Raw genomic sequence first — 24292 nt, forward strand, 5'->3', positions numbered from 1 at the left:
GTCTGATTCAGAAGAGAGGATGGTGTTGTCTATTTGGAGGTAGGGAATAAAATTTATTCTCTTACGGTGGGAGGCAATTCTATGAAAGAAGGAGGTATTGTTATCCCCTTCTTTGAGCCACTGAATTCTAGATCTCTGGCGCCAATGAATTTCTTCAACTTTAGCCAAATTGAACAATTGCTCACGCAGGAGGGATCTGAGAGAAAGGTCTGAAGGTGAAAGAGGATGATTTTCTTCTGAACGGTTTAGGAGATCTAGATCAATGTGTGTATATTCTTATGGTGTCAGTTTCACGGTTGTTATATTGTTGAGATATTCTACTGTTATGTATGATTTAAGATGTTATGTTGTGAGATTATAAGTCTGTAGTTAAAGCATTGTGAATTCTCAAGTTTTTTGGTTGTTTCTTAGAGTACTTCATCAAAGAACTTTTGTGTATACAATGCCTTATTATTTCTCTCCATATGATTTGAAACTAAATAGTGAAGGTTCTATCGTCACGTTGTGAGGGCACCATATGATCTTTTCTTACACCTGTTACAAGAATAAAATAGAATACAAGTTGAATTAAATAACAAACGTGTTCACTTTGAGCATGGATTAGAAATTTTCTCTTTTCTGTTTTTTAAGGATTACTAGTATGTCATATGTGCGTTGCACGTGATGCATATTAAAAAACTACATGAGTTTAAATATTTGAAGGCCAAGTAATTTTTCACTTATCAAATTATGAACCCCACATAATAATTTAAAACCCACCTTGTCATACCTCAAAGAGACAGGACATTCGCCAGCAAATATAAACAATTAATCTAACATTTCTAAGGCAACACTTACAACAAACAGTGAATAGAAGGTCTATCAGCAAAAAACTAAGTAAAAATAAAAATAAAAATCACGGTTGATAACAAGTCTAACCCAGAATCCACTCATTTTCTATAAGCATAGACAACAATTATGAATCAATATAAGGGTAAAAACCTTTATGAATGACCTAAAACCTATCAGAAAACATAATAAGTGTCAGAATACTATTAACCAATTGTGCTTGCACAAACATATATCTCCAGAAAACTCCACCGATACCAAACATTCCAACGCAAATTAAATAAAAATGACCAAGAAAAGCAAAAAATACCCTGAAGTGTTATCTAAACGAGCCATTCAGTTGAATCTTAATTCAATCTGAATTTTGTAAGCAAGAAAAGGCAGGAAAATACCCATTATATGCATAAAATTCATCCTGAATTAAGCATCCTATAACAGCACAATTATAAACAAATCTCCCTGAATGTTTGCTTGCTATCATCTCGGCCCTCCATCTGGAATCCAAGAGTTGAGCTCGACCATCCCTCCTCTTAATCCTCTCGGTCCTCCAATAACAATTAGCCTCTCTCCACAAGCCCTACTAAAAGTCAATCCCCATCCTTTAACCGACACTGACCTCTCTGGCAATCCTCCAAGGGCGACCCAAGACTTACTCACCTTATCATACTTCTTTACAACTTTCTCTCCATAATCTGCAGCATAAAGTTCGTTCATTAATATTGCACACACTTAGTTTTTTTGACAAACACAGGACTTGTGACTATGAGTAATAGAGAGTCAGAGACAACTTCTTACGAAATGAAGGATGAACAACAGGGCACTATTGGATGCAGACCAACAAGGATTATGTGCCTATATGAATATAAAAGGAAAGAAAAAGGGGGCTGCACAGATGAGAAAGGTCAAACAAGAAGATGGTTGAAAAGTACCAAATAATGCCAGAAACATGACCCCAATTTTGATTGGAAAATGCCCAGTGATGCACAGAACCCTTACCTCAATTTCAGATCACAGATCTTATTTGGCTAGCTGGTTCCCTAGCTCACTCCTGAGGTTTCAAATGGAATCAGCATCAACTGCCGAAACTGTTAGGATATGTGAAGCCTAACTATCAGACCTGCCCTATACTTCAGAATGAAGAGGAACAAAGTGGAACAGGAGGAACATGATCGACGACGACGAAGTTCAAGCAAAATGACGAAGGGCGCATTTTGACTAAGGCGCGATCGACCGCTCATGGCCGGCGGCGACCCGCGACAGTTGCCAGTAGCACCTCTCGCCTGCACACGGCAGGCAGCTCGCCGGATCGGCCATGGCCGCCGTCGACTTGCCAAAGTCCATGAGAGCAGCAAGAATTTTTGCCTCTCGCTCCCGGTCGACGCGCGTGCGCGCGTGCGGTTCGACCGCCAAAAGTCCAGAGAGCTACCATCAGCAGGAGGCTTCGTCGCGGTCGACCGCGGGTGGCGCAGCGGTCGACCGCCAAAACTCCAGAGATTCTGATTAGGAGAAGGATTCGTCGCGGTCGACCGCGAGTCGGGTTTTGGCCTAGTTACAGTTTTTGACCTGTTTCCTTTTCTATTTGTAAAACCCTTAAGTCTATAAAAGGGTTGATTAGGGCATGATGTAATAAAGATGAAAATAGTGAAATTTTCTCCTGCTGCGGCCGTGGACGTAGTTTCTCACATTGAGAAGCGAACCACGTAAATCTTGTGTGTTTGTGATTGATTGAATTCTCTCTTCTCTCCTAAATCTCTATTTCCAAATCGCATCAGGGGGGTTGTGCATCCCCAACAAGTGGTATCAGAGAGACCAGGTTCGGCGCGGGCGATTTGAGGTCAGAGACATGGGATCTGAGAAGGAAACATCCAAGATTGAGAAGTTTGATGGAATGAACTTCGGGTTCTGGAAGATGCAGATGGAAGACTACCTCTATCAGAAGGATTTATACCTACCATTGGGAGAGAAGCCGACGGATATGAAGGATGTGGATTGGAAGCTATTGGATCGAAAGGCCCTTGGAGCGATCAGGTTGACCTTGTCCAAATCAGTAGCGTTCAACATCAAGAATCAGAATACGACGGCGGATCTCATGGCGGCGTTGTCCAGTATGTATGAGCAGCCCTCTGTGGCGAATAAGGTACATCTCATTAAAAAGCTGTTTAATTTGAGGATGTCCGAGAGCCAGAAATTCAAGGAACACCTGAACGAGTTTAACGAGATCACGGATCAACTAAACTCGGTCAATATTCAGTTTGACGATGAAATCCAAGCCCTCTTGATACTTGGTCAATTACCCGACAGTTGGAAGGGTACCGTTATCTCGATTAGCGGATCATGTGGCAAATCAAAAATGAAGTTTTCAGAGGTGGTGGATATGATTATGACTGAGGAGATTAGAAGACAAGAGGAAGGGATTTCTAATTCAGGGTCGGCGTTGAATCTTGAGAGCAGAGGAAGAAACAGAAACAGAAATAGAGGGAATAGCTGAGGAAGACCTAACTCGAGGAACGGGAGGTCAAAGTCCAAAAATCGCAAGAGCAAGAAGGAGATCGATTGCTGGAATTGTGGCAAGTTTGGCCACTATGAGAATCAGTACCGAGAACCCAAGAAGGACAAGGAGAACAAGACTGAAGCGAACGTGGCCTCAGGAGAATCAGATGATGCCCTAATCTGTTCGTTGGAGAGCAAGACTGAATCATGGGTGCTGGATTCAGGAGTTTCGTTTCATGCTACCTCAAATAGAGATTTATTCGAGAACTACGTTTTAGGAAACCTAGGAAAAGTCTATCTTGGTGACGATCAGCCCTGTGATATTGTTGGCAAAGGAGTCGTGCAGATCAAGCTCAATGGGTCTATATGAAAGCTGAGTGATGTGAGACATGTTCCTAGCTTGAGGAAAAATCTAATTTACATAGGACAATTGGCGAAAGAGGGATATGTATCAACCTTCGCATGTGATAAGTGGAAGGTTACAAAGGGGTCCATGGTTGTTGCCCGTGGTACGAAGACTGGATCTCTCTACATGACGATAGATGCACGTGGTTCCATTGCAGTGGCTGAAAGTAAGGAAGACCCAAATTTGTGGCACCAGAGGCTAGGTCACATGAGTAGCAAACGCCTAAAGATTATGCAGTAGAATGGGAAGTTACCAGGTTTGAGATCGACTGATATTGACTTATGTGAAAGTTGCATTCTTGGGAAATCAAAGAGAATAAGCTTCAAAAGGGTTGGCAGAACTCCTAAAGAAGAGAAGCTTGAGTTAGTTCACACAGATGTGTGTGGTCTAGCATCAGTACCATCCACCGGCGGAAGGTTATATTTTGTGACCTTCATAGATGATCACTCGAGGAAGACTTGGGTCTATTTTATGAAACACAAATCAGAAGTGTTTGAAGTCTTCAAGAGATAGAAGGCTATGGTAGAGAACGAGACCGGTTTGAAGATCAAGAAGCTTCGTTCTGACAACGGCGGCGAGTATGAAGACTCAGAGTTCAAGAGATTCTGTTATGACAGCGGCATTAGATTAGAGAGGACAGTGCCAGGCACACCCCAGCAAAATGGCATAGCAGAACGGATGAACAGAACGTTGACTGAGAGAGCCAGAAGTATGCGGTTATAAGCAGGTTTTCCAAAGCAATTCTGGACAGAAGCAGTCAACACACCTGCCTACTTAATCAACCGGGGACCATCAGTGCCTTTGGAGCACAAAATACCTGAAGAAGTATGGAGTGGAAAGCAGGTAAATCTTTCTCACCTGAGAGTATTTGGATGTGTTTCATATGTTCATCTGAGTGATCGTGCAAGAAACAAACTTGAGCCTTAGTCTTTGAAATGTTTCTTTGTTGGCTATGGCGGTGATGAGTTTGGCTACAAATTCTGGGATGAGCAGAACAAGAAAATTATCAGAAGCAGGGATGTGGTTTTTAATGAAACAGTCCTCTACAAAGACCGTGATGCCGTTCAGTCCACTAGTTCGGTGCAGAGTGATCCCACATACTTCGAGTTAGATGATGCCTCATATGGAGGCAATCCTGAAGCTAGTTCTGATGAAGAAGAAGAGTTGATGGATGAGACTACTTCAGAGGGGGCAGATGAAGATGGAGAGTCTGTTCGCCCATCAGAGAGTTGAGGCGGTCAGCTAGAGTCCCCAAGCCTAATCCAAAGTATCCATCACTACAGCCCAGAGCCCATCTCAACTACCTATTATTGAGTGACGGTGGAGAGCCAGAAATTTATGATGAGGTACTTCGAGTGTATGATGCGAGCAAGTGGGAGCTCGTCATGAAAGATGAAATAAAATTCTTGAACACCAACCAAGACATGGGAACTTGCGAAGCTACCAACGGGGAAAAAGGCCTTGAGCAACAAATAGGTGTACACAATCAAAGAGGAACATGATGGTTCCAAGAAATACAAGGCCAGATTGGTGGTTAAAGGATTTCAGCAGAGAGAAGGAGTTGATTACACAGAGATATTCTCACCTGTAGTCAAACTGACTACCATCAAAACAGTCCTGAGTATTGTTACACCTGAAGATCTACATCTTGAGCAGCTAGATGTAAAGACAGCTTTCCTCCATGGTGATCTAGAGGAAAAGATATATATGTAGCAGCCAGAGGGGTTTACTCAGAAGGGAAAAGAGAAGATGGTATGCAGATTGAAGAAGAGCTTGTACGGCTTGAAACAAGCTCCAAGGCAATGGTACAAAAAGTTCGATGGATTCATGCACAGGAACGGTTACTCCAGGTGCAATGCTGATCACTGTTGCTTTGTCAAGGAGTTTGACAACAGTTACATCATCCTGCTTTTATATGTCGACGACATGCTAGTAGCCTGTTCAGACATGAGAGAGATCAAGAAGCTGAAGAAGCAGCTGTCGAGTGAGTTCGACATGAAGGATCTAGGTGCAGCGAAGCAAATATTGGGGATGAAGATCAGTAGAGACAAGCTCTTGGGCACACTGCGGCTATCTCAGGCCGAGTACATTAGACGGGTGCTTGAGAGATTCGGGATGAGTGGTGCTAAGGCCGTTAGCACACCGCTAGCTAGTCATTTCAAATTGACTAAGGAGCAGTGCCCCGAGACTGATGAAGAGAAAGACTATATGGCTAAGGTTCCATATGCTTCAGCCATTGGAAGCCTCATGTACGCCATGGTATGCACGAGACCTGACATTGCCCATGCAGTGGGAGCTGTGAGCAGATTTATGTCAGATCCAGGAGAGCAGCACTGGGAAGCAGTAAAGTGGATTCTGAGATACCTGTGAGGTACAATAGAAGACTGTTTGTGCTTCAGGAGAGGCAAGTTAGTTCTGTAGGGTTTTGTTGATGCAGACTATGCTGGTGAGATAGACCAGAGAAGGAGCACTACAGGATACGTATTCACTTTTGGCTCTACAGCTATTAGTTGGGTTTCTCAGTTGCAAAAGATCGTTGCTTTATCAACGACAGAGGCTGAATATGTTGCTGTGATAGAGGCAAGCAAGGAGATGATATGGTTGCAGAGTTTCTTAGAGGAACTGGGACAGAAGAGTGAGAAGAGTGTCTTACATTGTGATAGCCAGAGCACAATTCATTTGGTGAAGAATCCCGCTTTTCATGCAAGGACCAAACACATACAGATCCGCTACCACTTCATAAGATCAGCGTTGGACGAGGACATGTTGGAACTTGTGAAGATTCAAGGAAGCAAGAACCCGGCCGATATGCTTACCAAGGTTGTCACTATAGAGAAACTGAAGTTGTGTTCAACTTCAGTTGGCCTCATTACTTAATGATATGGAGGCCGTCACCATAGAGAGAGCTGAAAGGGATTGATAGTTAGTCTCCAAGTAGGAGATTGTTAGGATATGTGAAGCCTAACTATCAAACCTGCCCTATACTTCAGAATAAAGAGGAACAAAGTAGAACATGAGGAACATGATCAACGACGACGAAGCTCAAGCAAAACGACGAAGGGCGCATTTTGACTGAGGCGCGGTCGACTGCGCATGGCGCAGCGGTCGACCACCGACGTGCACAGATAGGCACATTGCTGAGGAGCAGCTTCGCGGTCGACCGCGCATGGCGCGGCGGTCGACTGCCAAAAGTCCAGAGAGCAGCCAGAATTTTTGCCTTCGTCGCGGTCGACCAGAGAGCTACCATCAGCAGGAGGCTTCGTCGCGGTCGACCGCGGGTGGCACGGCGGTCGACCGCAAAAACTCCAGAGACTCTGATTATGAGAAGGATTCGTCACGGTCAACCGCGCGTGGCGCGGCGGTCGACCGCGAGTCGGGTTTTGGCCCAGTTATAGTTTTTGACCTGTGTCCTTTTCTATTTGTAAAACCCTTAAGTCTATAAAAGGGTTGATTAGGGCATAATGTAATAAAGATGAAAATAGTGAAATCTTCTCCTGCGGCGGCCGTGGACGTAGTTTCTCACATTGAGAAGCGAACCACGTAAATCTTGTGTGTTTGTGATTGATTGAATTCTCTCTTCTCTCCTAAATCTCTATTTCCAAATCGCATCAGGGGGGTTATGCATCCCCAACAGAAACATAATATAAGTTAAGAGAAAACAATTATTTGATGCTAGATTGCAAGGAATAAATCTGTATACATGCAAGTCTGCAATGCATGTAACGTTAGTGCCAGATGACCATACAACAGATTAAAGTTAACGTAAACATCAGCATGTAGATAAGAGAGACACTACCGAAAAGCAATCTGAATTGTGAAAATTGAAAAAGTTCCATGTGTTGTTCGTAGCCAAAGAGGCATCTTGGTGCAGTCATTCCAACACCAGGAGACCATGAGTTAGTTAACATGCTATACTTGAGAACAATGTGAGAGAGGACAACCTTTGCAAAGGCAAGGATCTCAGTGCCAACAGCCAGAGATTATTCTCCAATAATAATTTTTTGTGTGTAACAAAACAAGAAGCAGGAGACTAAGATAATTCAAAATCAGAATTAACATGAGAGAAAAAGAAAATATTTTCATAGTCTATTCGCTAAGTGGTTTCTAAACTTTCACCTGTTAGGAGACCACCTCCAAAATGCTAACCTCATCAAACTGCAAACACTAAAGCCAAAAGAAGAAGAAAATTTTATACCTCGTCAAGCTCCACACCAATCTGAGAAGCATCTCCATCACCAAATCTATATGTGTAATCAAATATTAGCGCACACATCTCAGTGTAGTGTTGACATACAACATATATTCACAATTAAAGAGACGAAATTAATAAAATAGTTACCATGTAATCAAAATTGTGATGTGGAGTATCCAGTGCCATCCACAGTATCCTGAAGTGTAATCTTCTCTCTTGTACCGACATGGCGGTCATCGAAGTTACTGCAAAGCAACATTTGTGATGTGAGCAAAAGGACAATGGTTATAGCACTCTACATTACAAGATCCTTATTTCACCACATAGTCATATATATATATATATATATATATATATATATACACACATACACACACACATATACATACATAAAAAAAGCAGATCTTAATATATGTGAAAGATACAAGAAAAACTTCTCTCAAAGCTGTACACATGTAATAAGTGGAACTGACCCATTGAGTAAAGTACTATCAGGTAGCTCAAAATCATCAAGATCAAAAGTTTCTGGCAGTGTAATTGAATGATATGGTGCAGTTGATTCTTCTGGAGGAAGATCAATTGCAGTTGACCGAAAAGCTTGCTTTACATTGAGCAGTGCCTCACTGCAATCATGGAAGAGATAATTTACATTTTTGGAATATATTCTGACCACGCCAATTGTTAGTAGTTATTTTGCTTTATGAGAAGAAATATAATAATATCAAAACTCTTGTGCCATTTGACCATTGCAAAGTGTAATTGAAATTACTTATCATACAGAACATAGCAGGTTGATTGCGAACAGTTATGACTGAACAAGCTTACAGGGGTACAATTTAAAATTCAATAGCATTTTGCTCCTCAGATTAGTCCCAATAATCATTACAACAGTAAATTTACCTATCGTGTTCTACTTATTCACTAAGAAATCCTGTATTACATATTTCAATACACATAGCAATTACTAAATAGGAACAAAGAAAGTAAGCCTCAAATTCTACCAACCAACGAGTTTCAGTGGATCATTTTAAGTTCATAACTAAATCCACGCAAGTTCCATCATGCGGTAGTTAGATAGCGAGAAGAGAGCACAAGGGCCCTACTGCTACTTTATTCTCGTGTGAACTTAGTACAAATTTACTATACCATAGAAATCAGTTAAAGAATCTAAATCATAGCCAGTAATTAATGGAAACCAAAGAAAGTAACAAGAAAATACATGTGCAAGTTTTGCCTGGGTGAATTTTTTATCCATTCTAGCTTGCATTATGTTTTTCTTTAGTTCAGTTGGGACTCTCTCATCTTAGCAAATTAGGACAAGTTAAACAAAAAAAAGGAGCAAGTATTATTACTCATTACCATCATTACAATCTCGTGAAATAGTCAAAAAAAGCACGCAACCTAGTATCTACATTAACTGTGTAGATAATATCCAATGAGTAATTAAAACTTCATGGATGTTTCAGATAATATCAAGTGGGTGTGGTCTCAAAAGTTATGATGCGTGTTTTGAACTTTTGTAGTTTAAAGCAATGAAACAATAGACTGAAGCTGCTTCTGAATGGGAAGTTGCAGAAGTAAATGAAAAAAAGATTCCTTGAAAAAAAGAGATATTATCTTATTCATTTAATGGTATTTCAACAACTTCCTTTGTTATTTTCAACATGAATGAGAATTTTAACTCATTCAACCTTCAGATTAATTAAAAGTACACGCATTTGCACCTGAAGATCTCAAGAGATTTACCAACCCACAAGTAAATATTTGGAAACCAAGTAAACTGGTACATCTCCATATAGATATCTATGGAAGGAAGTAAATATGTTTGTCTCCAAAGTCCTAACATCTCCAATCAAAGGGATTGTGCTGGACATATCAAAGGCACTAAGTCGAGAGAGTATATTCTTAGAAACTTTAGGAAGAACATAATAGTAATAAACAAAAACTATCAGTCTATTATGAAATTGCAAGTGCAATTAGAGGAAAAAAATTAAATGATTTCAATCGTACCTTCCATCTTAGTATGAAATAATATTTTCTTTAATTTTTGAATTCTTTACGTTCTGATAAAATTTTATAGTTGTAATCTTATCATTGCAAATCATAGTATCAATTAATCTACCAAGTAGTGAATTTAAATATAGGATCGCAGGAGAAAGTAACTCGATAAAGGAGAAAGTATGGAATGAAAATAGTACAATATTAGCATTAACGTTACATCAGACCTCTTCGCTATTTGAGTACCATCACACTTTTTTCTACTAACACATATATTTATACTCGTAGGTAACTATAACAAAATCTAAATATAAAACTTTAAAATCCAATAAAGAATTTAATTAAATAATTAATCTAAATTTCAAAAAAAAACTGAGAAATCCAATAAGTAACATAATTGATAACTAATTTTATAGAAATATAAAAAATCTAGCAACATATATATCATGAAAAACTTTCTTTGCTACATAGAATATGTTTGATTCATAATACTTTAAACAAACAAACAATATCTAAAATGTACTTATTAAAATCAACACAGGTGCAGTATCCTCAACGTAATAAGTTTAAATAAACATAATTAAGTGTATTCATCAAGTGCTGTAAATGATGTATCACTCCTCACTTTCTATTTCAATATTTTTATTTTTCATGAACTTTCTTTTGTTCATATCTTTTTTCAAGCTTGTCATACTCTTTCGATTTATTGAAATGTCCTTTGAATCTTCATCTTCATCACATTCTATTAGTGTGAAATCGTCTGACCTGCATATTCCTTGAGCAGTTAATCTTCCTTTAATTCTTTTTCCTTCATCGTTACTGTTCATTTTTACCAAGAAAATATATTCTTTGTCAAAACAGTCTATCATTTTCTGGTACATAGGTGATATGTGTTCTTGTTAGCCCTTATGTTTTGATGATGTTTTATAACCACCATTATCGGTACTAATGGCTTATTGAGTGCAAATGTAGTAAATTCTTTTATCAAGCTTGTTAGTGCCATTCATGGAGGATTGGATGGAATATACGCTACAACGATGATATCCAAAGGAGGAGGAGGCATAGCGATGAAGCAATGTTATTTCAAGAACAACAAATTCATATAAAAGCTTCATCCAAACTCAAGCTATATCAAGACTCAAGAATTACATTCTATGTGAGGATATTAGCTAGTTTTTATTCTCTCTCTAGTATTAGAATGTAGGCAAAGAGTTATTGAATTCACTTGAAGCTATTGGGACTCACACACACGTTTTCATACTTAAGCTTTTAAGCGTTTTTCACAAAATACTATTTTTCACAAGTATGAGGACCTATCTGCAAAATTCTTTTTCCAAACAGTTTGTTTTTAGTATTAAAAACATTTTACAAAGTTTCATAATTTTCAGAGGTCAAATAAATATTTTCTACATATTTTTGGTTGAGTCAAAATACTGTTTCCAGAATATGTCAGAATGCGGTCGACCGCACCGGTCGACCGCACTTATGATCTTTCGTCACTGGAGTCCAGAGAGTTTGTCGGTCGACCGGTGCGGTCGACCAAAAACTCGATTTTTCTATCGGTCGACCGCACCGGTCGACCGATGAAGTCTCTGTTTGTTTTCTGTGTTTTCATCTTCTTCCTTAAGCCCTAACGTTTGCAAAAACCAGAGTCTGCTGTTTCCTGAGAAAAATTTTCAAAGTCTGGTTTCTGTGTTTTCTCTCTGTTTTTAAGTGTGATTCACTTCCCAGCTTCAGTACTTTTTCTCTTTGCTATAGGGGCTGTGTAAAGAGAGAGTCTTGCATCTTTTCTTCTGCTGTGTGAGTGAGATCTTGTGTAGATCAACTGTGAGGGAGTGTGATCTGTTGAGATCAAACTGTGTAGTGAGAGAGATCGTGTGGGATCGCTGTGTAGACGAAGTTCCGGCTTCCAAACCGGATGTGTTAGTGGATTTCTCCTCGAGAGTGGGGAGCGGGGACGTAGGTCAGCGGACCGAACCTCGTTAACACATCGCGCGTCAAAGGATAACGATTCCTAACCCTATCTCTCTTACTTTGATTGCATTAGTATATTGTGTTTTGCTTGTCTTAATTTTTATTGCATAATTAGAGCCTCTTGACCCTAATCACCCCCCTCTACGGTCCATCAATTGGTATCAGAGCTTGGTCTCTATATTAATTTTTGGTTTAACCGCCTTAGAGAAAAGATCTAATGGAGGCCTCTTTGAATATGCATATGTTAGAAGGACAATCCACAACTAGACCACCTCTCTTCACCGGCACTAATTTTGCTTATTGGAAGGCTAGGATGAGAATTTACCTTCGTTGCATAGACCTTGACATTCTAGAGCTCATAGAAGAGAAATATGAAGAAAAGTCCAAAGTCGGGAACATGACCGATGGAGAAAGGCACCTAGCTAATCTCAACGCTAAGGCTATGAACGCCTTAATTTGTGGTCTTTCCCCTAATGAATATAATAGAGTTTCCACGTGTGCAACCGCATACGAAATTTGGCAAAAATTATGTGTCACACATGAAGGAACCCCCCAAGTTAAGGAATCTAAGATTAGTGGACTTATGCATGATTATGAGCTATTTAAAATGCTTCCTAATGAATCCATTGATGCTATGTTTTCTCATTTTACTAATATCATCAATGAATTACATGGTCTTGATAACACTTGTCTATTCAAGAGATGAACTACAAGATACTTCGCTCCTTGACTCCGGCATGGGAGCCCAAAGCTATGGCCATTGAGGAAGCTCATGACCTCACTACCTTAGCTCTCGATAGCCTCATCGGAAAGCTCAAAGTGCGTGAGAAGAAGCTCAAGGGGAAGGAGAAGGAGGAAGTACCATCACGTGAAGTTGAGGAGCCGTCACCAAAGTTGAAGACCATAGCTCTCAAAGGAGCTAGTGACAACTCGTCTTCGTCATCGGATAGTGAAGTCGATTTTTCTAGAGAAGTGGCTCATCTCTCTAGAAGAATCTCTAGACTCATAAAAATGAACAAGAAATTTAACCCTCGATCTAACAACAAGTTTTCCTCTCGTGTAGGTAAATGTTTTGAGTGCAATGAACCGGGTCACATCGCTAAAGATTGCCCCAAGCTCAAAGAAAAGTACATGAAGTACAAGAAGAAGAAGGCCATGTATGCCGGATGGGAAGAATCCGAACCAAGTGACTCGAATAGTGATGAAGAAGGAGCCAAACTTGCTCTTCATGACCCAAATGTTTGTTTCATGGCAAATGAACATGAGGTAATATCCGAGGCCGAAAGTGAATCTTTCTATATGCAATGTGATATAGCTATGGCTTTAGAAGAGTTGAATTTTGAATTTAAAAGAATGTCTAAGGAATACTCTTCTTTCAAAAAATTACATGCCTCTTGTGATATTAAGCTAGAACAACTAACAACCTCTCTTGCTCTTAAAGATGAATTGCTAGGAGATCTCGATTTCGAGAATAAGCAACTAAGATCAAAGATTGAAAAATTAGAAATTGAGGGTTGTAGGACTAGACCCACTCATGTTTTTGCTAATTATCATCATGGTAGAAATAAGTTTTATGGCTCTCACTCTCATGCATACAAAAGAAATTTTGTGTGCACATATTGTATGAGACATGGACATATTTCTACTCATTGTAGAATCAAAGACAATGAAGATTTTTATGGTTTGATATGGGTACCCAAAGGTACCAAGACTACTAACCACCAAGGACCCAAGACATGGGTACCTAAAGCTACTACACCTTCATCTTCTTCTTTTGTAGGGAACGTCGCGGCAACGACGTAAGGAGATGTGGTACCTTGATAGTGGTTGCTCACATCATATGACGGGCAACAAAGAGTTATTTGCAACCCTATCAAGGATTGAAGGAGGCAATGTCTCCTTCGGTGGAGGTGAGAAAGGCAAAATCGTTGGTATTGGCTCCATTGGTAAGAAACCCTCACCCATAATAGAAGATGTTTATTTAGTAAGTGGTTTAAATCATAATCTTCTTAGTATTAGTCAATTGAGTGATAAAGGTTTTGATATTTCTTTTAAACCGGACAAATGCATCATTAGTATGGATGGAAAAATTGTTTTCATTGCAAATCGCAAGTCTAATGTTTACATTTTTGAGATGAATGAGTTAGTGAATCAAGATGTAAAGTGTCTTGCGGCAATTGATGAAAATCCTTGGATTTGGCACAAGAGACTTGGACATGCAAATATGGAGCTAATCTCAAAATTAAAATTGTTTTTATTGCTAATCGCAAGTCTAATGTATACATTTTTGAGATGAATGAATTAGTGAATCAAGATGTGAAGTGTCTTGCGGCAATTGATGAAAATCCTTGGATTTGGCACAAGAGACTTGGACATGCAAATATGGAGTTAATATCAAAATTGTCTAAGAGAAGTCTTGTAAAAGGATAACCTAGCTTGCACTTCATCAAAGATACCATATGTGAGGATTGTGCCAAAAGTAAACAAACAAAATCTTCTTTCAAATCCATCAATGAGGTATCGACTTCTAAACCTTTGTAATTACTTCATCTTGATTTGTTTGGTCCTATGCGTGTTACCTCTCTTGGAGGCAAACACTATGTATTTGTGATTATCGATGATTTTTCTCGTTTTACATGGACAATTTTTCTTGCAAAGAAAAATGATTGTTTTGAAGAATTTGCAAATCATGTTAAAAGAATTGAAAATGAAAAGGATTTGAAAGTTGTTAAAATAAGAAGTGATCATGGTGGTGAATTTTAAAATAAATTTTTCTATGATTTTTGTGCTCATCATGGTATAACTCATATGTTTTTCGCTCCTAGAACACCACAACAAAATGGTGTTGTTGAACGGAAAAATCGCATCATACAAGAGATGGCACGCACTATGCTAAATTCATTTGACTTGCCAAAATATTTTTGGGCGAAAGCCGTTAATACGGCTTGTCATGTTTTAAATCGTGTTTTGATTAGACCAAAGCTTAAGAAAACTCCTTATGAACTTTTTTATGGAAAAACTCCTTTTATTGGTTATTTTCGTATCTTTGGTTGCAAATGTTTTATTTTAAATACAAAAGATCACCATGATAAATTTGATTCCAAAACTGATATTGGTATTTTCTTGGGTTATGCATCTCGAAGTAAGGCTTATAGGGTCTTCAATAAACGAAGTCTCGTTGTTGAAGAATCTATAAACGTTACTTTTGATGAGACTAATGTTGGTTGTCAAGTTGTTTTACCTAGGAAAGATGATGATGATGATGTTGAAGGAGGATTGGACTTCTTACAAATAAATGATACTCCCTCTATAGAAGCTCAAAAGGATGTGGATAGTTCCAATGATCATGAACAAGTTGAACTTCCTAAAACTTGGAAATTCGCATCAAATCATCCAAAGGAACAAATTATTGGGAGCCCTTCAAAAGGAGTTGTTACTCGCTCAAAAGCTTTGAGTGAATGTGGTAATGTTGCATTTCTATCTCAACTAGAACCTAAAAAGATTAATGATGCTTTAAATGATGAATTTTGGGTTTTGGCTATGCATGAAGAACTAAACAATTTTCAAAGAAATGATGTTTGGAAGTTAGTTCCTAGACCTAACAATGCTAGTGTTATTGGTACAAAATGGGTTTTTAGAAACAAACTTGATGAACATGGCATTGTAACTAGAAATAAAGCTCGTTTGGTTGCCCAAGGATACAATCAAGAGGAGGGCATAGACTATGATGAAACCTTTGCACCGGTTGCAAGGTTGGAATCTATTAGGATGTTTTTGGCATTTGCTAGTTTTAAAAATTTCAAATTATTTCAAATGGATGTCAAAAGTGCCTTCTTAAATGGTTTTATTGAAGAGGAAGTGTATGTTGAGCAACCCCCCGGTTTTATAGATCATGCTTTTCCTAATCATGTTTACCGGGTACAAAAAGCTTTATATGGGTTGAAACAAGCTCCTAGGGCTTGGTATGCTCGCCTCTCTAGTTTTCTTATTGAAAATGGTTTTTCAAAAGGATCAATTGATAACACTCTTTTTGTGAGAAAAAGAAAAAATGATTTCATTTTAGTTCAAATATATGTGGATGACATCATTTTCGGTGCTACTAATGAATCCTTGTGCAAGGAATTTTCTAAAGTTATGCAGGATCACTTTGAGATGAGTATGATGGGAGAGCTTACATTCTTTCTCGGGCTCCAAATCAAGCAAACTAAGGATGGGATCTTCATTTTACAAAGCCAGTATGCGAAGGAATTGGTTAAAAAATTCAATTTGGAGAATTCTAAGCATGCACCTACTCCCATGAGTACTAGTATTAAGCTTGATACGGATGAGAGTGGTGAAGATGTGGACCAAAAACTATACCGATGTATGATAGGTAGTCTTCTTTATCTAACCGCTAGTAGACCCGACAAGCTTCTCCTAAAGCATCTCATTTAATTGCGGTTAAAAGGATCATTAAATATGTTAATGGAACTTTTAATCTTGGTTTATTTTATCCAAGAAGCACCTCTTTTGATTTATATGGTTTTTGTGATGCCGACTTTGCCAGATGTAAGGTAGATCGCAAGAGTACTAGTGGAACATGCCAATTTTTAGGAAATTCACTTGTTTCTTGGGCTTCCAAGAAACAAAATTATGTTGTATTGTCCACTACGGAAGCGGAATACATTGCCGCCGACTTATGTTGTGCTCAAGTTTTATGGATGAAACAAAGCCTAGTTGACTATGATTTGAGTTTTCAAAATATTAAAATATTTTGTGATAACACAAGTGCTATAAGTATTTCCAAAAATTCGGTTTTGCATTCTAGAACCAAGCATATTGATGTGTGATAACACAAGTGCTATAAGTATTTCCAAAAATTCGGTTTTGCATTCTAGAACCAAGCATATTGATGTGCGCCATCATTTCTTACGCGATCATGTAGAGAGACAAGATGTATCCCTAGTCTTTGTTGACAAAAAATCTCAATTAGCGGATATATTTACTAAGCCTCTTGGAGAGGATGATTTCTGTCGCATAAGAAATGGCTTGGGCTTATGCAATATGTGATAGTTCTAAATTGCTTGCTTCTTTTGGTTGTTTGCATTTCTTTCCCCATTTTTGATGGTGACAAAGGGGGAGAGAAATCTCCTCATTTGTTGCATATATTTAGGGGGAGCTCATAGATAGGGGGAGCACCTATCTATAAGCTATTTTATTTTTTTCTCTTATAATGGTTGGTTGTCATCATCAAAAAGGGGGAGATTGTTAGCCCTTATGTTTTGATGATGTTTTACAACCACCATTAACGGTACTAATGGCTTATTGAGTGCAAATGTAGTAAATTCATTTATCAAGCTTGTTAGTGTCATTCATGGAGGATTGGATGGAATATACGCTACAACGATGATATCCAAAGGAGGAGGAGGCATAGTAATGAAGCAATGTTATTTCAAGAACAACAAATTCATATAAAAGCTTCATCCAAACTCAAGCTATATCAAGACTCAAGAATTGCATTCTATGTGAGGATATTAGCTAGTTTTTATTCTCTCTCTAGTATTAGAATGTAGGCAAAGAGTTATTGAATTCACTTGAAGCTATTGGGACTCACACACACGTTTATCATACTTAAGCTTTTAAGCGTTTTTCACAAAATACTATTTTTCACAAGTATGAGGACCTATCTGCAAAATACTTTTTTTAAACAGTTTGTTTTTAGTATTAAAAACTTTTTATAAAGTTTCATAATTTTCAGAGGTCAAATAAATATTTTCTAAATATTTCTGTTTGAGTCAATTAGTTTGAGTCAAAACACTTTTCTGGAGCATATCAGAATGCGGTCGACCGCACCGGTCGACCGCACTTAAGGTCATTCGTCACTGGGCTCCAGAGAGGTCGTCGGTCGACCGAAATCTTGATTTTTCTATCGGTCGACCGCACCGGTCGACCGATGAAGTCTCTGCTTTTCTTCTGTGTTTTCAAAGCTGCTCGCGGTCGACCGGATTTTCGGTCGGTCGACCTAATTCATCATTTCGGTCGACCGAATGTTCTGGCGGTCGACCGAAAGTTTAGTCGGTCAACCGAGACTTTTTCAAACGGTCGTTTTCCTTGTTTACTGTGCTTTCACTTAACTGTGTTTGGCACAGTCTGTGGCAATAGTCTGAATAGGAGATTATTTTCTTAATTGGGAAGATTGGGTTGTGATTTTAAAATGATTAATCTCTTCTATTTAAACCCAGACTTCTTCTTCTTCCCAGTTGCCCTAACTTCTGCAAAAAACCAGAGAGACGCTGTCTTCCTGAGAAAAATTTTCAAAGTCTGGTTTCTGTGTTTTCTCTCTGTTTTTGTGTGTGTTCACTTCCCAGCTTCAGTACTCTTTCTCTTTGCCATAGGGACTTGTAAAGAGAGAGTCTTGCACTATTTCTATTGCTGTGTGAGTGTGATCTTGTGTAGATCAACTGTGAGGGTGTGGGATCTGTTGAGATCAACTGTGTAGTGATAGATTGAGAGGGAATCGTTGTGTAGACGAAGTTCCGGCTTCCAAACCGGGTGTGTAATGGATTTCTCCTCGAGAGTGGAGAGCGGGGACGTAGGTCAGCGGACCGAACCTCGTTAACACATCGCGCGTCAAAGGATAACGATTCCTAACCCTATCTCTCTTACTTTGATTGCATTAGTATATTGTGTTTTGCTTGTCTTAATTTTTATTGCATAATTAGAGCCTCTTGACCCTAATCACCCCCCCTCTAGGGTCCAACAGTTCTTGCATTATATTTATGGTAATTTTTACTAATTTACTAATTTTTTGGAAAAAAGCTTTTATATATTTAATAAATGTTTTATTACCTTTCCTTCTTCATCAAATGAATCTACATATTCTTCAGGAGAACAACCAATTAGAAACTGAGCTTCATCGAAAAGAGTAACATATGTATTGTTGATATGACCTTTAACTTCTAATCGCATAAGGTACCTTGATGTGAAAATTTAATGTTATTTTTAATTTTTTAATAATTAAAATTTGAAACTTTATTTCCCATTCCGCATTTTCTGAATTGTAATTGTTGCAGTTAGCTATGTTGTCTTCAATAAAAACCTTTCTTTGACAACTCTTGCATGTAGTGTAACAAGGTGATTCTGGATTGATTATTGTTGCTATCTCCACTTTAAAGTAGCAATAAACATTCTAAAAAATAGCAGTCAGACTATAAATTCATAATTTCTTATTATTTAACTTGTTAATATCTCAACCAATATAATAAAATACATATTTTGTAGCTATAGATGATGTGATGATATCACCAAGCATAACATTCTTAGACATTCTCATTAGCTTTGATGGGTCTTTTGCATCATTTTCTCATAATTTTCCCCATTCCCGTCATCCTATATTTAAGACATGTATTCTTTTTTTTTAAAATTATATTAGGAAGGCTTTTATTTTCATAAGTATTACCATTCTTTAAGAGCGTGTGCTTTAGTAATGTCTGGGGCTTACAAAAATATTGTTGCAGGCTTTATGAAATTTACGTAACTCTTGTTTTCATTATATGGTTACTCTTTGGTTATATAAATTTTTGAGAACAATTAAATCGAAAAGTCTTACTCATATATCTATTTGCAATAACATTAATTATTGCTATAATTGGTTTTTGGTTTTTCTTGTCTTCGAATATTTGACCTTCTTTCTCTGCATGCTCTCCCCATAATGTTAATACCAATGGATCCATCATGTGTCAATTACAACAAATTGTTAAATGGATATGTTAGTATTTTATTTTTTGTTAGTGAAAATATAATTCATCTTCAAAAATACTTACTCTTCATTCATTATTATGATCTCCCATCTAACTGATGTATTTGTTGTGTACAACGGTCTCATTGAAGTGATGAATCCTAATACATTTATATAAACATTAAAATTTTAGTGCTTAAAATTTTAGTTTTGTATTACAAATGCTATGTTATTGATATTAAAAATTTAGCATACCGAAAATATATTTTCATTATTTGTCTTCGTCACCTCTTCAAATCGTTTGAATAAAAAAGGTAGAGTACCAATATTGATTTCATTTTCAGATATTTTGATCTTTGTGTTTTGTCCAAAAGCAAGCTCAAAATTTGGATTTACCGATGCATATTTCCTATTTATAGGCCTCACTATACCATTCTTGATGATAATAGTACTATTGAGATTGATGTATTATTCAAATATTTTAATTATAGCATTGAATAGTATGGCTTGAATCTTCGTTCCCTGTATTTATTTGTTGTTACTTAAACATTAAAATAAATTACTAGTTATGTATAAATGTAATGAAATTCAAATGTAACATTAAATATTTCTTTTGAAGAGTTGTACTTACCTCTTCGTCAATCACAATAAGCTTTTGAACCTGACCTGAGCCTTTTGAAGATGAGAATTGATCCAAGGACACTTTCAGTATAAGTACTTTGATTGAAAAAGATTCTTGATATAACTTCAAATCCTTAATGAAGCTGTTTTCACCTTTACATTGTCTTTCAGCAGACATCTTCGCTGTAAGCAGAGTAAATATTAGAAATAGGAAATGAAGTATTTTTTTTAAATTATAATAAAGATATTAATTTTTTTCACCATCTTCTTATTGCAATATTAATTCCTATAAAATAATTATATTTAATTTTGATATTTTTTTCATAGACATTTACAATAAATAAGTTAATCATTTAAATATTTTTCCTTACCTTTCTCTGGATAGTTCTTTGTAGATGATATTTTTGGTGTATGTATATCCTTTCTTTTTTTTCTTTCGCCTTTAACCAGCACTCTTGTAGTGTTTGTTGATATATCACGAGATAAAGCGACATATAATTGTCCATGCGAAAAAACATGTTGTGGTAAGTAAATACCCACTGTGCGAATTGTTTGCCCCATGTGCTTTGTTTATTGTCATTGCGAAGCATAACCTTATAGGAAATTGTTTTTATTGAAATTTGAAAGGGTAATTTTCTTTTTCAGCCGGTGATAAGGGTATCCTTGGAATCATGACTTCTTGAACCGAATGATGACTTTTTGTTATTTCTGCTTTAATAACATTCTTATCAAATTCTTTGCAAACCATTTTAGTTTCGTTGCAAAGTCCATTTGATGAGTCAATATTTCTAAGCAACATTATCAGGCAGTTCTGCTTCAGCTTTAGCTTGTGTGGCGGAAGACCATTAGGCATCAACTTGTTTAAAAATTCTTCTTGGTAGTAGTTGTTTGGATCATCAACAGCCTTGTCAAAACTATGGAAAATAAACTCATCACCAGGAAATTTTTCCAAAAGCTTGTCATTGAGTTCATCTACATATTCATTCTTTGTTGCAAGAATAGCTTGTTTTGTCATATATTCAGCTGAATTTGCGTTTTGTTCACTTGATGGAAATACTTGGTTTAACAATTCAACTTCTGATTGTCCATTTTTGCTATCTTTAATCACAATACTTTTAGAAAGTCTAATTAGTTCATCTTTAGTTGTTTTTCTGTTCCATTTCCAACGCGCAACAAGAATTTACTGAATTCTTCATCATTTTTTGCTCGCATGTTTATTTTTAAGGCTATCTTTTCCATCTTCTCCCACAAATAAGATTTTACTAAGCTGGTATTAACTGTTTGGCTTCTTGTTCCTCTTGGAATAACGGGCAACACGACTAAAATCTCCTCCAAAAATGACGACTTTACCAACAAACAATTCTTCTATACTCAATAGGTCTTGCATTGTACGATCTACACTATCAATCGCTACTCGTTTTGCCATTGGTGCTTCATCCCAAATAATTAGTGCTGCTTTTCTAATCAAATGTGCAGTACCTTCCTGTTTAGATATATTGAAAATTATTGTCTCAGTAGTATTAATAGGTATCTTAAACCGTGAATGTGATCTGCACCCACCAGGCAGTAAAGATGCTGCTACTCCTGAAGTTGCAGTTGCTATTGCAATTATTCCTTTTGATCTAACATTGGCAAGTATAGTTATGTACACAAATGTTTTTCCCGTCCCTTCGGGACCATCTATGAAAAAAACTCCTCCCTTATTCATATTAACTCTGTCCATTATTATTTCAAAAGCTTTCCTTTGATCTTCATTTAATTTATACTTACCATCTATATCTTCCTGACATACTTCAACATCTATCTCATCATGTATGATTCGTAGATTGCGTGATGGATCACCTATTTTATTTTCTTTAAACCTAGGTAAATCAAAATCTTGTATTGTCTTCCCCATGCTCTCCAGGAAATAATTAACTCCCTCTAATGCCCATGCAATTTGTTCTATATCTATCGCTATAGATTTCTAAACAAAATCTTTAGACATTGCTGTTCTATATCTCTCCCATAATAATCTAAGATTTGATGGTTGACAATAAACCAGAATAGTTGCAAATAATCTTCTTAATGCGTATGGCATCTTGAAATTTACAGCTTCATCCAAGCATTCGACTATACTATCGTCAGATTCTATGAGTCCTCTTTTCTATGCAGACTCTTTAAAGGTCCTCACAAGTAATCCATCAATAATAAGTAGGTCATCCCAAGAAGTAGAACCTTTAACATGATTCAATAATAGCCTTAAATAATATCTCTCCCCCTCTATAGGATTTGCTGAATTTATCCATCCAATTATGACCCTTTTTTTCCTCTCATTCCAACATTTCTTTCCTACTACCCACACATAATATTCAAGAAATTCTTTGTACATCAACATCCTTGCTTTTTGATCTGATGCACATTTTCTAAAGAATTCTGTAAGCATTATCTTAGTTGTGTGCTCCCATGTCATAATATTTCGAAGATCTTCATTATTCCAATAATAAACATTTTGCTTATTTGGAAGATGTAACTGGAGGATAATGACAGAGGGTTGCGTATCATTCATCTTAAATTCAAAAATCCACCAAATTGCTTCTTATGCTGATACCCATCTCGCATCTTGGTATTGTTCGATCTCATCTACTGGATTTTTTTTCTTCATTTGATGCAATGCACACAGCTGCTTTGTCATGTCCTTTGTATATATATTTATAAAGATATTTAATAGTTTTAAGTCCAGAGCATACTTCAACACTGACATAACAATTATACCTACTTAATAGGTAAGGGTTGTATGGAACAATCCATTGATTGTCTAAAATTGTGTTACGTACTAAAATTTTATTACCATCATTCCTTTGCTTATATATTGGATAACCATCACCCCCTAAATTTATTTTTGAACAAAAGGGGCGTGGGTAGTGATGTTTACATTTTTCGTAAACCTTGCATGGACTTGTTTTCCTCAACGATCCACAAGGGTCATGAACCAAATGATGTACCACATTGTCATGCAACATTGGAAATAGTGATTGATCTAGTAATTCAGACAACATAAATTTATCAAAATGATTTGGGCTCATTAGCTTATATTCATATTTCAAAATTAATAATATATGAGCATGTGGAAGTCCCCTCTTGTGAAATTTAATAACATAGACACGAGCAGCTACTTTAACAAACACTTCTTCCTTAAATAGCTGGTCTTTAAGTTCTTCTATTTTCCCTCTAAAAATTCTTGAAGAATGATCCGGTCTATCATGTGTTGTTTGTCCATTTAGAAGTTCATTTCTTATTTCATCCCAATCTGGATTACATGTTATTGTAATGAAGAGATCCAGTTTATCGTATCTTTGAACAAGAGCCATAGCGTCCATATAACGACGCCTCATATCTCTTGGTCCTCCTATAGAAGATGGTGGTAAAATTACTCTATGTCCAACTTGATCACCATGTGTTTCCCCAGCAGTAACACTATCAACAATTCCTTGATACAATTATACTCTTATATTTGACTATTGCTTTCTAAATAAATCAAGTTGTGTTGTCTCTAACTTCACATACATGTCCACAACAAATTGTTGAAATAGTCATCCAGCAAGTAGCAGAATTGATTTTATTGGATTCTGAATCTGAAGCATGTAGCAATAATACTCCCTACAAGAAACATATTGCCCTCCTTGTCTTTCGATATCTGTTATTTTGTAAAAAAAATTAAAAAATTGATAGGATATGATATATTTTACTTACAAGATTAAAATTTGGCGTTGGTTTTACCTTGTGATTCCTCCTCATTAAGCTGTCTAGCTAAATCCAATGTCTGACCTTCTTCGATCATATTTAGTTGTATTCTTTCGTTCCGACCTTTGTAGATAAACTGTTGTCATCCACTCTCACCATTTGGAAATAAAATCAGATATTGTAGAGGATCGTAGGAACTATAATAATGTTTGACCTGATGTATTTGTCCAGAGTTCTCTTGTATTATAATCTCTCTATTTAACTGTTCATTTGGATTGTTTCCTTCTATCCAAATTGTTTCCACTTGCTCTGCTGTTGGAGAGTTATAAATCCTTTGGTCAAG

The 24292-nt window shown here is 37.1% G+C and overlaps 1 long non-coding RNA gene across 3 annotated transcripts in view; it reads right to left on the reverse strand.

Annotated features, from left to right (window-relative positions):
* LOC109822189 overlaps nucleotides 1003-24292 on the reverse strand; it is a 31879-nt gene continuing 8589 nt past the window's right edge. Inside the window, exons 3-8 of one of the 3 annotated variants that reach the window (XR_002242048.1) lie at nucleotides 20380-20409; nucleotides 20237-20277; nucleotides 8390-8539; nucleotides 8064-8161; nucleotides 7920-7965; nucleotides 1003-1520 (exon numbers count right to left, since the gene is read on the reverse strand). This is a non-coding gene — a long non-coding RNA (uncharacterized LOC109822189). Of the gene's footprint in view, nucleotides 1521-7919; nucleotides 7966-8063; nucleotides 8162-8389; nucleotides 8540-20236; nucleotides 20410-24292 lie in introns of all 3 variants that reach the window. The other 2 variants (XR_002242049.1, XR_002242047.1) reach the window with 2 other exon arrangements.

The sequence above is a fragment of the Asparagus officinalis genome, chromosome 8 (assembly GCF_001876935.1).
Source record: "Asparagus officinalis chromosome 8, Aspof.V1, whole genome shotgun sequence".
Taxonomy (NCBI): domain Eukaryota; kingdom Viridiplantae; phylum Streptophyta; class Magnoliopsida; order Asparagales; family Asparagaceae; genus Asparagus; species Asparagus officinalis.